The sequence below is a fragment of the Crocodylus siamensis genome, chromosome 7, assembly GCF_052110815.1.
Source record: "Crocodylus siamensis isolate JL-2025a chromosome 7, ASM5211081v1, whole genome shotgun sequence".
NCBI classification, from domain to species: domain Eukaryota; kingdom Metazoa; phylum Chordata; order Crocodylia; family Crocodylidae; genus Crocodylus; species Crocodylus siamensis.
This window is the reverse complement of record NC_143401.1, coordinates 77,766,143-77,781,393: the sequence shown is the minus strand read 5'-3', so window position 1 is coordinate 77,781,393 and position 15,251 is coordinate 77,766,143. Positions and strand designations below refer to the sequence as shown.

Sequence of the window (15,251 nt, the reverse complement as noted above, 5' to 3'; positions counted from 1 at the left end):
TCGGGTAGGGGAGGCTGGGGCCAGCACTTGGACTGGCCCCAGCAGCCTTACTTGGGGTCCTGGGGGCGTTGCTCTGGCTGGCCAAGTTCCAGTTTCCGGCAGCACACAGCTGCCACGTGCACCACCCTGCTTTTTTCTGCCATGGTTTTTATTGACACCAGGATCTCCCAATGTAAAAAAAAAAAAAAATTGAAAAAATACATAAATAAAAAGGCATATATTTCACAGGAAAGGAAACAGAATTCTCTAATCCAAAACTGCAAGCATATTTTGAGACCTAGCCTGGATTTGAGCTAGACTTCATAAAGCAAAATGTGAAAAGGGGGAAAGGAAAAAAAAAATCCTTATTCTATTAAAGTTGATGGGAATTTTGCCATTGATTTCAAAGGACAATGGCTTTGCCCCTAATGTTTAAAGTAAATAAATACAGTTGTTAAGGCACAAAGAAAAATCATTGTAGAAGCAGAATAATGAAGAAATAATGAAGAACAAAAGAGCAGTGAACAAGGTGTGCATTTCCCCCCTTGATTCATAATTCCATGGATCATGTCATGTACTCAGTGCTGCTTGTATGAATAACACTTTAGGCATCACAAACTGCATATGTGTGATTATCTAGACACACCTCTTATGGCTTTTCCAACATTCCTTTTGTTTGCACTGCCTTGTAGCTTGTCAGCAAGACAAAACCACATTACATGCACAAACAAAGGAGAAGAAAAGTGCAAGTATTCAAACCAAAAACTTGTTCTATGTTATTGCCTCTTACCCACCAAACAATTTCAGTCTTCAGCCTGCTCCTTCCAGCACACTTCTTCCACAAACCTTTCTAATGGTATTCTGTCAAAAAGCTACAAAGGGAACATCCTGCTTCACTTGCTAGACTGACCCACATTTATTCATCAGGTGTATTGTTTGTCCAGGTTTTGAATGGATTTCAGATTCCTTGGAATTCCTGCTTTATGTTTTATACAGTCCCCAGCACACTGGTAGTGCTTAACAGGTAGCATATCCATTCCGCAGTGCCAACGTCGAATGTTGTTTTCCTTTGACAAATAGAAACAAAGCATTTTAGTTACAAAAAAGACATGCTTGGACTTTCCAGTAAAGAACTCATTCCCTATAACACAGTTTTTCTAATGTTTGCCTAGTCCAGTTTAAAAAATTTGGGACTTTCACCATTTTGCTTAGGTTGCTATCCCACAAATTTTTCCAGTATTTCTATATCTTTCTTCTGTAGCAGTTCCAAGAAGTTAGCACCATCATTAGTCTCAGAAGAGTTGTATAGAGACTCTGCCTCCCTGGTCTCTACCAATTCAGTTTTGGGGCATTTGAACATTAAAATGAATAGATGTGTATGTGCAACTGTGTTTCCTTGCTGTGGGCCTTGCAGATGGAGGATGGGGGACACTGAAACTAAGGAAATGTGATCCAGATGAAGCTGCTATATGGTGGCTATGTAACTGGTGGATGATTCTGCTCAACACACAGTCATCAATAGCTCGGTGTCAAATTGGATGAGGAATCTCATCTCGTAGGGATTCTCAGAGGTCTGTCCTTACTCTTGGGTCTATTCAGTAGTAATGACTTGCACAATTAAGGGTACACTTACTTATTAAATTTTCCAGTGATGCTATATTTATTCACTAGGGAAACCAAAGACAGTAAAAAGCTCTTATCTTTTTTTTCCTGGCTGAAATGAACCAACATAGCTTGTAAATATGAGTTTCTGAACAGATGAGAAACAAGTAGGGAATATGAAAACCTTAAAGCAGCACAAGATGAAAAAAAGAATAATGGAAAGAACAATGATCCGAGTACAAAGAAAATTGATAACCACCAATTCTCAAGGGTAATACTGATTTGTGAATACCCTTATTTACAAAGTAATTCTTGCATATTTTTTGTGTGATGACACATGCATATTAGGTGATAAGCATACAACATATATGCTTGTCTAAGTGTTTTTGAAAGTAGGCAGGTTAGTTAAATCAGAGAAAAAATGTAGTTTTCTATTTTTGGTGTCTGTCAAGACAACTGACAACATGAAGTAAGGCTGTATTCATGTGGGTTTTATACTGGCATGTGTGATTAAGTCATCCTGCATTTATATTAACATGGGAAATGAAATTCCACTGTGCAGATTCATTGTTAACATCTAATACTGTAGAACAGGAGTGTTCTACAGCGAATCTGTGGCATGGGTAGCCTCTGTATGTGACACAGAGGGGATGGGATACTCAGTACCATGGCAGATAGTTCAGGAAGCAGAAAGCAAAGCAGCCAATTGAGCAGGGAATACAGGATGGGAGTAAAGAGCAGAGCAGAATTTTGAGATGGGGAAGGGGATAGGAGTAGCACTTGTGGAGGGTTATTTTATTTATTTATTTATTTTTGTAAGTGTATGATGATACAATGATCACAAACCAAGGAAAAAAATATTCACAATTTTATGTCCAAATTTTGCCGACAGCTGATTGCCTCAGGTGTAACGTTGTGCAAATCCAGTAGAATTCCATTAAATGCACAGTGAGGGCATTCAGAGGGGATGAGATTCAGAGTTTGAAAAAGGGTGCCACAGTTGCAGTTTGGTGAGCTAGTCCAGATTCATCAATGTAACAAACTCCCATCTGCTATGTCCTGCCCTCATTTGGTTTAGAAAAGACAAAAGATGTCTAGAGAGATCCTAATGGTGGGATTTGTAATAATAATAATTTCTGTATTAAGGGCTGAATTTAGCCACTGTTGAATCCAGGCATCGTGATTCAACAGTGCACAAGTTGAATTGCTGTTCTCCAAGTGGACCGTCTAGATTTTAATTTCAGACGTGATGGATTCAAAAGGTCTTCATGTATAGGCAGCTGTGGGTTATTTTTTATTTTAGTCCATAATTTAGATAAGGCATTTTTATTTTTTTTTCTTTTGTTGAAGGGTATGGGGCTAGTTTGTGACACCTTATAAAAAGCTTGGACCCCATTGCTGAAGAGTATGAGGGATAACCTAGAAGTACCTCCATGTAGTCTGAGTCTTTTCAAGATGATCTAAATATCAGGTATTAAGAAGAGAGATAAGCAATGCCATCTAGAGCAGATAATTAGAATGGCAGATGCAACATTTCCACCAGCATGTCATTCATCTCTGAAGAAAACACAGAAAGTTCTTATGTGCTTTTAAAAGTTATTCCTGATGGCTAGAAAATGGTATTTAGAAGTTTGGTTTTGGAAATTGGCTTGTAGATAAAGTAGATATTATATTAGAATAATGGTCCAGGGCAATGGCAAGGGTTAACTGATTTCTAAAAGTCTGTTTGTGACAGTTTCTTCAGGGTCCACTGTGTTTGACACAGGCAAGCAGACACACAGACTGGGAAACTACCCTGTTCCATAACATGAGATAAGGAACTCTGCTGCATTGGCCAGGTCACAGTGCCCAGGTGCAGAGTTCTTGGGATTTCTGGTTTTGGGGAACAGACCAAATTAAGAGAAGACTTGGAAAGCCCAAATTAGGATGTGTGCATGTGATGTGCTTGTGAAACAAAGGAATAGGCTGACAGGACAGAACGTGGACAGTATGACAACCACAGGGAAACCAATCAAAGATGCCCACAGATCAAGAGTAATCAGAAGGGGAAAGGATACAAAAGGAAGGATTTGGGAGCATTAGAGGGTCCCCAAGAGAGGAACCCAAGGCCACTGTGGACAAGAGGGCGTGCCACCAGCTCGTCTCACCCAGCCCACTGCAGGGATTGGGTCTTGGACTTTGATCTCCATGCTGCTGACCTCTGACATTGAAGAGGGAGCCTCATAGTGAAGCTCGCGTACTGGCCAGACGTACCTTAACTCTGAACTCTAGGATTGGTAAATATAGAATTGTTTGTATTATTATTATGTGCTATCATGGTGCATCAATAAAATTTGCCTATTATTGAATGCAGAGGTTGTGGATGGTCTGAGGGTTTGGTTTCACCTGGAACAAGGTATATGGATCATAAATCCAGTGCCAACAATTCCTACAAGCATTATTCATGCAAGCAGAGTTCAGTACATGTCATAATTCATGGAATTATGAATCAAGGGGGAAAGTACACACTTTGTTCACTGCTCTATTGTTCTTCATTATTTCTTGTTAGGCAACTACAGTGGTTTTTATTTGTTTTATGTTTAAGGTGTGCCTTAACAATTGCATTTATTTACTCTAAACATTAGGGGCAAAGCTATTCTCCTTTCAAATCAATGGCAAAATTCCCATTGACTTTACTAGACTAAGGATTTATTTTTTCCTATCCCTCTTTTCACATTTTGCTTTTCACATTTAAGCTGTCTCAAAATATGCTTGCAGTTTTGGATTAGAGAATTCAGTTTCCTTTCCTGTGAAATATATGCCTTTTTATTTATGTATTTTTTCTAAGATGGTAATGTTATCCTTGCATAAAAATCCTGCCTGTATATAGCCCGTCAATTGACAAAATAATATATGATCTTACGACTGTTGCATAGTTTTCATAGAATAGATGAATAATTGTCTTTCTTTAACATGGGCATTGCAGTTTGCTTGGCAAACATGGTAAATAATTAAAAGAATTCATACTACAGCATACAATACAATTAGGATTCTAGACAGAGAGCTATGTGATTATAATATGGAGAATAATACTAAGCTAATCATAGATGATCATAATGGCTCCTTCTTGCCCTAAAATTCATTAAAGTTATGCTTACAGACCAAAAATGGAGTGGTAAGAAATGTGTAACACTAAAACTCATCAACTATGATAGTAATATACATAGTAATATCTTCATAATCATAACCAATCTAAAGTATTTTATGTTTTCTGAGAGACAATTTTTATATGCGCTGTTTTTCAGGTATTTTAGCTGATGAAATACAAACATTAAACCAGATATCTGATGACACCAAAGGGCGTGCAATTATAATTTTAAAATATTATTTAGAAATAAGCTACCTAAAATAGAGTATAGGTAAATTTGGCTTTCTTAAATATCTTCTCATTTTCACTTTGAGTTTCAGTGCCAAAATACCTCAAGGACACTGTCTTCTGAGAGATTTTTTTCTGACATCCTTGCACAACTATGACATGGGTTAAACCCCAGGGCAAGGGATAGACATTTATACATAAAATGGTTTAAGTGATCAGAAACTGGTTTAAACCTGTAACAGAACAGCTATTCAGTGCACATAAATCAGTTTCAAAATGGCCATAATAAAATAAATGAGATAAACCTGGTTAAATGTAGTATAAGACTTGACTGATTTGGCTCAAACCGGTTTATGCAATATCTGTCCCAGACCCTGTGCTGGTTTACGATAAACCAGACTACCCCAGCATCCTAGCATGTTCTCTGGGCTAGGCGGGGCTCTCTGCTCCAGCCGTAGTGCTGATCTTTTCCCTCTGCTTTCTGGCCGGTGCAGGGAGTGGCCCTAGGTGAGACACTGGCCATCATGGCCCTGTTAAGACTAAATGGGCAGGAAGGGGGTTAATTCTTCCCTCCTTCCCCTCTTCCCCCACTGCAGCTGGGGACAGCCCATCTGTTGGGGAGCAGAGGGGTGGGGGCTGGCAGACCCTGGCTGCAGGAAAGGGATGGAGGGTGGAATTAACCCCTTTCCCTGCTCCCTTCATCTTCCTGGGGCCGTGCTTGGTTGGTTGTCTCACAGGGTGGGGAGGGGGGCTCTGTTCTATGTTAGGGGGGACTCTTCCCCCTCCACCCAGAGTGCAGGGGCCTGTGTGGCAGGGAATGGAGGAAGCAGCTGGCTCCAGTGCGGGGCTTCCCCTGCAGCAAGTGCTGGAGCTGCAGACTCAGAGAGCAGAGCTGAGGGGATAAGGCAGGCTCCGCTCCCTCCCCCTCCACAATGCTGGCCGGAGCTATGCCTGCACCAAGCACGAGCACCCTGACCTCTCCACCAGCTGCTCCTGCCAGGCAGTAGGGGCTGCATGTCATGGGGGGAGTGGGTGGGGGTCTCCATACTCCCCACCCTCCCTTACACCCTGCCCAGCTGAGCTCTGCATCTCTGCTGCACCTCTGGGGAGAGGAAGAGGAGGGAACAGAGCTTATCCCTGCCCTGAAGGAGAAGAGTAGGGGTAGGAGTCCCCTTTTGGGGCTGAGCAGCCTCACAGAGCCCTCCTCCCCACCCCACTTCAGGGTGGGGTAGAGGAGGGAAAAGAGCCCCCCTCAGCACCGAATAGGGTCCCCCTCCCAGTCCCACAGTGGTGGGAGGGAGGGAGGAGGGGGAACAGTTCCCCTTTGGGGCTGGGCAGCCCTGTGTGTTGGGAATCCAAGCTGTCGGGGCACCGCTGGGTTGGGCCTGCCAGGGCCTGGCCATACCCCGCCTCCTCAGCTCAGCTTCCTGTGGAAGTGAGGGCTGCTCTAGCGCCCCCAGACTTCTGGCTTGAGCCACTGCAGGCATGTGCTGAACATCTATCCACTTGCAAACCAGTTCACTCTCTGCAAGTTAGACTAACCTGCAAAGACTGAATCAGTTCAGGCTTTTTGAATGTCTGTCCCTACCCAAGGTGCTTGGAGATAAAATGGTGTGTGTGGACAGTATTTAAACCATGGGTCTTATTTTTTTTTCTGTAGTCATAGTGGCAAATTAGACAAAATTGATGTTGTACTGCCAAGCCTGTTTAAGGTATCATTTGAGATTCTGGAGTTTAGAAGGACTGACGCAGTTGAACTTCTGTGCCCTCCCCCTCTCCCCCCCACTTCCACAGCAACCTTAGTTTTAGGCCATTGGGAAAGAAAAGCAATGGTCTGTTTTAAGGGATTCACCCCCATCAACTATGTGGCTGATTGAGTAGGAAAAAAGCATGGGCAGTCTAATTCTGGTTGTTACTATCTACACAAAGGTGAGGACTTCTACACTCTTCCCCCATCTTGCCATTTTGTGCTGACAAGAAAGCTTCTCCACACCTAGGATTTTTGGTCCCTTATGTGGTCATCATGGTAAATAGCCTTTTTAAAAAAATACTATTTCAGAAAAGGGTTTTCTTTTTTTCCAAGTTTGCCTGTGTTGGCCTGGGGTCTTCTGCCTTCCTCTCAGAAGCCCAGAATTCTGTTGGGTAGGTTAAGTTGTAAAATCCATGTTGTGATTTGCCAAGTTATAAAAGCATGTGCTGATTCAGCTTCCTGTTGAACTGGAATTTTAAGCAGAGTAGGAGGATGTAGTGCTTCAAAGTGAGAAATGGAGTTGAGACTCCACTTATGGCTCAGAGAGGAGATGGCCCAGCCCCTTTGAACCCTCAGACAAAGGGACAGTGATGATTTAGGGCCAGGTTAATGGGATGGGGTCTAGTGGTAATCCTCCACCAGGTGGTATGGACTATAAAGAAAGGATAGTATGTATGGGATGCTAGTTTCCATTTGTGTTACTTGAGTTGAATTCAATTGTAACCTCATTCATTAACCTGGATCCAAGTTAAACCATTTTTCTTCCAGTGCTCAGGACAATGAATAATCTCGCTCTATCAATACAGTAACTCACCCTGTTTGTGAAGGAATTCCAGCATGCAATATCATACTTTTTGCTAGTCTTACAGAACAGACTGTGGACTGGGTGGGTAAAAAGTGATGTGTGGCACCTGCTAGAAAAAGGTTTTGTATTTTATTTTCTTTTGTTGATAACAAAGAACCATCATTTTATAGCCTTTATCTTACCCAGCTTTCTGATGGTGTTTTAGTAACGCAGCACATTTACTAAAAATTAGATATTTCAATATGAAAATGACTTTGCATTGAAATGATACTAATGGCAAATGTTGTATATAGTTACAGTGTATGAAATGTAAGTTAAATAGTCTTTTTTCTCAATTAATGCTGCACAGTGTCTGAAATAGTCAAGTTCAGTGACTTGTAAAAACAAACCATACAAACTTTACACAGTATCTGCAAGTCTAGCCTCTGGATAGAAACTGCAAATAGAGTATTTTTAGATCTTGGAATGGAAAAAAAAGATTGGTAAACTTGTCTATTTTAATGTATTACTGATATGCACCAAGTCTGTATAATTGGTTTGAATGGGGCCTGGGCTTGGGCTCATTCCTTTTGTAGACAAAGGAAAAATTAAAATAAATTCCTTCTTAGTAATTCCAGAAAAGCAGTAGAAATCTTAAAGTATGGGATTAGTTGACTAAATATAATATAATAAAGTAAAAATGCAGTAATGTACGGACAGCAAAATCTCAAGGATAGAGGGTGAACAGGAGAAGGAAACCAATTTCAGCATGGGTTGTTACAATCTTCTGATCAATCCTCCTTTATATGCACACACAAACCATAACATTCCCTATAATCCAGACTAAAGCATGTCTTCAGAAATGTGTCAAATTATCTGCTCTTTCAGGAATCTTAAAATATAGAAATCAAATGTCAGGCATTAAAAATGAGTGTTTTTTTTATGTTAACCATTTATCTGATTAATTCCTTTCTGTTGCTTGGTTGAAAATACTTAAAATGCAAATGTTTAATTTCTAAGAAACTCTAATCTATATAGGTCCACAGCTCTGTAATTGTTAGTGTAATTAAAAATACATGTTTACTAAAATGACATTTTAGCTAGCCTATTTTGCAATTCAATTACTACAAGTATCTCTTCGTTTCCAAATTTACTGTAGTATCCTTCAGTTCTCCTTGACTGCACCAAGCAATTGCTTTGACCATTGTCAACCTATAAAGTAGTTCCCTTAAGCATTTCTTTTTTTCACTGAAACATAAATTGTCTGGCTGCTAAGATTGCTGTCTAGTACTAGGAAATGTAGAGGTTGATGATCTGTCTCAAAGCTGGGCATTGTTAAACTGTATGAAGAGCCATAGAAAGTGTAACCCATTGATTTAAAGAGGAAAAAAACCTGGCATGGTAGTTTTATGTATGCCTTATCTAGGACAGTTCATGTATTAAAATAAGAAGAAAAAAAGGGTGGGGGGAGGAGGAGTGGAATTGAGGCCTATATTTTCAAAAGTGTACCACTGCAAAGCACATTTTTGCACACATGGTTTGTGTCCACGTTATTAAAGGAAAAGGGGTCCCTCTGACAAATCACTCCATCGGTGTTCTAATAAGACAACTTAGACCTTGACTGTTGACGTAGTGACTAATAAATATCCTTTTCCTTAGCTTTGTCCTCAGAGGCCACCCCAATATTTTGACAGCTTTGTCTCTGATGAATCAGAAAAGAAACAGTCAAGGAGTCAAGCAGTAGACACCGTGCTCTAAATCACATTGTTGTAGCCCAGCTTTTGAAGCTTTATGATTTTACAGCTTTTTAGAAATTATAGTACATTTATCAATTAGGGCACATTTACACTTGTCAAAGGCATATCACAGGTACTTTGTACATGCGACACTGAAATGGATAAAATGGAACTGCCTTTCATGTGGCGCTGGGCATGCACCGTAGACATTTTTGAGAGAGTAAAGTTATTTGCAGATGCCCATACTTAGGTGGCTACATGACATTCATTTGAGTGTGTTGCATAGGAGGAACAGCTATTGTGGGTTCTCTAGTTTTGTTCTTTTATAATATAAGCATGCCCATGAAGTCCCTTTTATCAAGCAGTTTAAGCAAACGTGCGGGATGTAATAAAGAAACAAAAATGCACTAAGTAATTTCCCCTCTGGTATTCTCCCCATGTTGTGCATAACTGGGTTAGGATACATATTTATTAGGGCTGTGCAAAGCTTCAGTCGCTGATTTTATTCGAAGGAGATTCAGCCCAATTAGGCAGCCAAATCTCCTAATCCAAATTGAATCAGGAGATCCATTAATCTCTCCGAATCTAATCGGAAGCTTCCAAATTGATTTGGAGAGATTCGATGATTCAGCCATAGACACAGCGTTAAATGTTTTTTCTGTGTACCTCAAGGTACCGGGCATGGCTTATGAATGATAGATGGTGGGGCACATTGAGCATCCCATGGGAGCACTCGGTGGTGAACCTGGAAGTGGACCAGAAATACTTCTGGTCCACTTCCAGGTCCACTGCGGAGTGTGCAGGGGATGCTTCCGCCTCCTGGGTCAGTGACTGGTGCCTCCTGGGTCTGGGGGTGCACCCAGGGTGACCCCACAGCTGATTGCCGAGCTGGGGTGGTGTGGGGGGTGTCCCCCATGCTTCTGTGGGCTGCTCCATCTGCCCTACCATCTCAGTGTTCACGAGTCACGTCTGGTATCTTGAGGTACTAGAAAAACATCAACCTGTGTCTATGGCCAAATTGGGGATTCTCCGAATCAACATCAAATCTTCAGATTTGGCCAAAATAAATCAGGACAGTGATCCGAATCAAATCACTGTCCCTCAAATTGGGCCAAATCCACACTGAATGCGGCCACTTTGCACGCCCCTAATATATATCTCTTATAACCATTTTTTGCAAGATTTTTTATATGAGAAAGGACTCGGTCAAAGTAACATTTCAAATGCAGAAAGCAAATATTGTAAAATAATATTATTACTGTTTTTTAAATATAGGTCTCTACCCTGTAAAAAAAAAAAAAAAAACATGCACAGGCTCATTTTAACACATTCAGAGTGATGTATATAGCCCTCATAAAAAGGTGGGGCTGCAAGGGACTTTAGAAGGTTATCTAACAACAAGAGAAAGAGAGAGAAACAAAACTTTAGATTTACTTGATTCCAAACCAGAATCAAATATATTAAAATGTGTATATTATGTAGAATATACAGATATATAGGGACTCAAAAAACAAATTAATGTTAATAATGAGTAACAGCATTTTAATTTCATAAAGCTTTTGAAATACAAACTATAGTATATAGAAATATTGTGTACTCTGCCAAGATATCATAAATGTCAATTTTATATTAAAAAATTATTATTGAGGATAATTGGTACCTAAGTTCCCTGAATTATCAGAGCTGAATACAATTTTGATATTGGTGTTGGTGTAACTTCCTTAATATATTAAGATGAATCAGGCGGCATGTACTGCATTTGGAAATTATGCCAGAAGATTTGAGTGAATTGCATTTAAAGCTTCATCTCTAATAACACTGTGCCAAATTAGCAGCAATGAATAGATGCTGAGTAAATAATCCTATTTTGTTGTTAGTTTATAATGGATTTGTTGATAGGAAACAACTTTTCTATCTGTTTTACATCATGGTAATTTGATAACCTATTTGTATTACTTAAACTGTGTGTTTTGTAATTGTTGTCAAAGCCAAACAATTTGGAAGAGAAGCAGTATGTAGAAACTGTTCTTGTAAAAGTGTTCTCTAAATTGCTTTGCTTGCAGCTACAGAGGTTGCTATAAAGAATGATTCCTCATATTGGATTTTCAAAGCCAGAGGAGTGGCCACAGAGCAGAAAAGAGGCAGCCTTATGATTTAAAACTATTTAATCCCCCAGTTATGAAACAGAATAATATAAACTCCAGTGGACTGGCAGAACATATCACAACCATCTCCTAATGCCCCAGACTAGGAAACTGATTTATCCCCTATTACCTCTTATTAGATTCTATTCAGAGGGAAAAATGAACTACTATAACTGGATGACAGAAAATTAATCTGAAATGAGAATCGTATTGTCATAGTTTTCTCAGTTCTTTTACTCATGTCAATCTTTGGGACCATAAAGCTTGTTTTATAGTTTTGATTTGGTTTATTATATACAGACATACTGTACATGTAGACAGCTTTACAAAATGATATAAAGAGATCTATTCAAGACAAATCAAACTCTGATGTGATTGCTTCACACATTTAGAATTTAGAACACATAAAAACATCATTTACTGTGTCACAATATAAATGCCACTCTTTATCTGTCTCTTTTCTTGATATGAATACTGTGTTACAGAGGAGTAGCTGGCAAGGAGAGGGATGGCTTTCAAGCTGTCGTGTTCTATTTAGGATATCTCTTCATGTGGGTTTTTCTTTCAAGTGTGTATTTTTCTTTTTAGATGCATTTCTACATGTTCTTTAAATTGCATGGGCCAGAGGCAGATGCTAATTTGGTTTTTCAAAAAATATTTAGGAGAATATGTATGCAGAAGCTTAGAGACCAATGCATATTTTATTTGAAAGAATTTCATAATATTCAGAAATATTGTTTATTCACATATCCTTTCAATTGGTGCACTTACAGCATCATTCATTATATTATATTATGCTGAAAGTTGCAATGTGCAGCAAAGGTGAAGTGTAGACATTTCCCCAATAGCTGTTAGAAATTATTTGTAGGCCATATCTGTTCTAATAACGGAATTCAACGTCATTCGTCTTCCAGACGAGATCAGGAATTCTGTGCAATTTGGAAGCAGTTTACCAAGTGGGAAACTAAGCAGTTGAATTTCAGGCTTGCATACTTGCCCAGTTGATGGAATTTTCTATTGCAGCAAATCTGTTTGTGCTTAATAATGATGAGTAACCACCTCTGCCAAAAAAAAAATAAAAGGACCCAGTCCTAAGATGGTGAGTCTTTACTAGGGAGGATGCTCTTTCCTAACATGTGATTACTAACATGAGGTAAAATACTGGCAAAATTCATGTGTGTCAACAGGATTGTGTGGGCTGTGCATATGCCCCTAGCATGGAGCTATGTTAGTTTGCAGTAGTGACACTTTTCTCTACCCATAGGTTAAAAAATTATCAAGAAGCATGTGGAGGGCAGCCATGAAATCTTATGTGAACACATCCCTGCTCTGAGTGTGCCAGTATGAGAATCCATCCCACGAGTCTATGAATAAATATCCATGATCCTTTATTGGGAGTGAAGAACATGGAAAGAGCAATTTATTTTATTATTCAAACTTGATTCTGTTTTGTGGGGGAACCGGACTTGTTTAAATATTGAAAGCTTAGCCCTGTGTCATTTTCAATGGCAGTAGCATAGATTAGGTTTGCAGTTACTTGCGAGTAAATGGTTCTCTTGTGTTCTCTAGTATCAAGTAGAGGATAAAATGTTTCCGTGTTTTCTTTCATTTGTACAACATCTTGTTTCGTTTGTAGCTGGATGGATACATGCCATGGTTGTTTGCCAAGATGGTGTTTCTGTGATCTATAAATTTCACCTAAGGGCAGATTGTCTTTATTAAGTCATGAGGCAAAGCTTTTGACTTGTATACAGTAAAACTCAGGTCTCTTAAGATGGAAAGACGTGCTTTTCAGCTACATCCTGTGATATACAAATTGAGCTCTCTGATACAAGAGTTCACATTGCAATAAATTTAACAGCTTTATATTTCCAGAACAGCTAGTCACCTTTTTCTGTTCATTTCGTCTCAATTTAAAATGCTTAACTGCTTTCCATCTGTTTACAATGGAGAGATGTATATATTTTATTGAAAAACCAAGCACCCAAAGTTCAAAATGTGTAACTTAATGTTAAAAAAAAAAAATGTCAATCTTGGTGTTCCAGTGCAAGAAGAGTTGTATTCAGTTACTTCTTGTATTCAGTTACTTCTTGCCCCTATTGTTCTTAAGGAGTATATCAACAGGATTTTCCAGAATTCATTGTTTTCCCTCAGTGACAGTGGGGATTGCCGTAAATCAAAGGAAATGTAGTTTAAGTTTTCCAGAGAAGAAGGAATAGGGAGTTTGGGACTTTTTTTATTTGGGGGGAGGAGGAAGAGGGGGGAGTCCCACTGAGATTTTTTTGGCTGCTTTAGGCAAGAATTGTGTGTTGACCCACTTTGTTAGTAGGAACTGAAGCCCTACATTGAGAAACTACAGGTTTATAGCTTTCTCATGGCAGATGTTTGGTTTACTTATTCCACCTTGGATACTTAGAGGTGAGAGAAGGTTTTCACTACATAGAGCTGCAATCTAGCACAGAGATGTTTCTGACCTCCGTTTGGCGTGTTCAGCCCTTTGAAATAACCGTTCTCTGAGGAAAGATTCGGTAACTCCTAAGCACTTTCCAAGCTGTAATCATGTAAGGCTCTGACAGAAGATTCCTCCCTGTTTTATAACATTTGAGAAATTCCAAAGAATTGTGTTATGTTTAATCTGAATATTACTGGATTATGTCATAATTTACAAATCTGAATGCTATATCAATAATAGTATATAGCCATTACAGCAAAATTATTTATGTAACATCGTTGCTGTTTAAGGCTGTATTATATCTTGATCATGTCATAATCTGTTAGACTCACTTTTGGCATTATTTAGCATGTGCAGAATGTAGGAAATGTAGACCAAGATATGTCTTAGCTTTGCAGTTGCAATATAGCAATTTAAGTATTAAGACGGGTAGGTTTAAAAAAAAAACTTGACTGTTTTCCTATAGGTAAAATGTAAATTAGCTGACCAGATAATATTTTAAATATTTTTTTAATAAAGCTAGGTAGCAGGAAATATCCACAAAAAAAGTGAAGAAATATTTTATCTTTGGCATTTTTGTGAAGAGAACCATTAGTAGACTTCTTATTAAAGCAATGCAAATATCAAACACATTTTTTACCAGAGTGTTGTTCTTTAAAGTAGTATTTTCAGCTGTCAACCCAGTTGTAATCCAAAAAGCTAAACAGTTAAAATCAAGAAATGCTTAAAGTGCTGAAAAACTCTGCATATCATTTTCCTTCTAATTTATTTGCTAGTCGTGTACCTAGGGACAGCGTGAAAATTGTATTCTTTAGCTTTTATAAAACCTTGGACAAATTCTGAAGTGGCATTGTGATGGTCCCGATAGTCTCTTACTTTTGCCAGACACTCTATAACATCTAATGCAGATGGGCATGGGAATGCTGGCAAGTCTTGTCCATATGCGTAATTAATATCCTTTCCAAAAGAAGTGTTTTCACTGTCCTCCATGAATTACTGTGCAATGCCAGCATCTCTCTGCTTACCAAAAGACTCCTATTGTTAGTCTCTGCAAACAGCTCAAATTACTTCTAGCTTATTGGTCCTGGCACTTAAGCAAGGTTGTAACAGTAGCTTAATTACTCTGAGTCACGAAAAATCCAGCTGCTTCAAAACAATGTTTGATCCTCACAGGATATATCTGTGTCTTTCCAGTCTTGAGCCATCTTACATGTGGCTTCTGTAATTGCTACGTGATTTGAATGTTCAAAGATACTGTCATGAGCTGCCAGAGTTAGCATTCTGTTCCTCTGACATGCTTTCTGCTTGGGCCTCAGTGCAGTATGTTGGTGAAACAAATTGTTGTTTGGGTTCATGGTGAGTTGATGGTGAATTTGGAAGACAAATGTCTGGGAATATAGTTTATATTCTTGGGGGTCTCATCTATTTAATTTTTGTGATTACTTACAT

The 15,251-nt window shown here is 39.1% G+C and overlaps 1 protein-coding gene across 2 annotated transcripts in view; it reads left to right on the top strand.

Annotated features, from left to right (window-relative positions):
- Positions 1-15,251, top strand: part of DOCK1 (dedicator of cytokinesis 1) — a 553,358-nt gene that overhangs the window by 338,672 nt on the left and 199,435 nt on the right. The window lies entirely within an intron of this gene.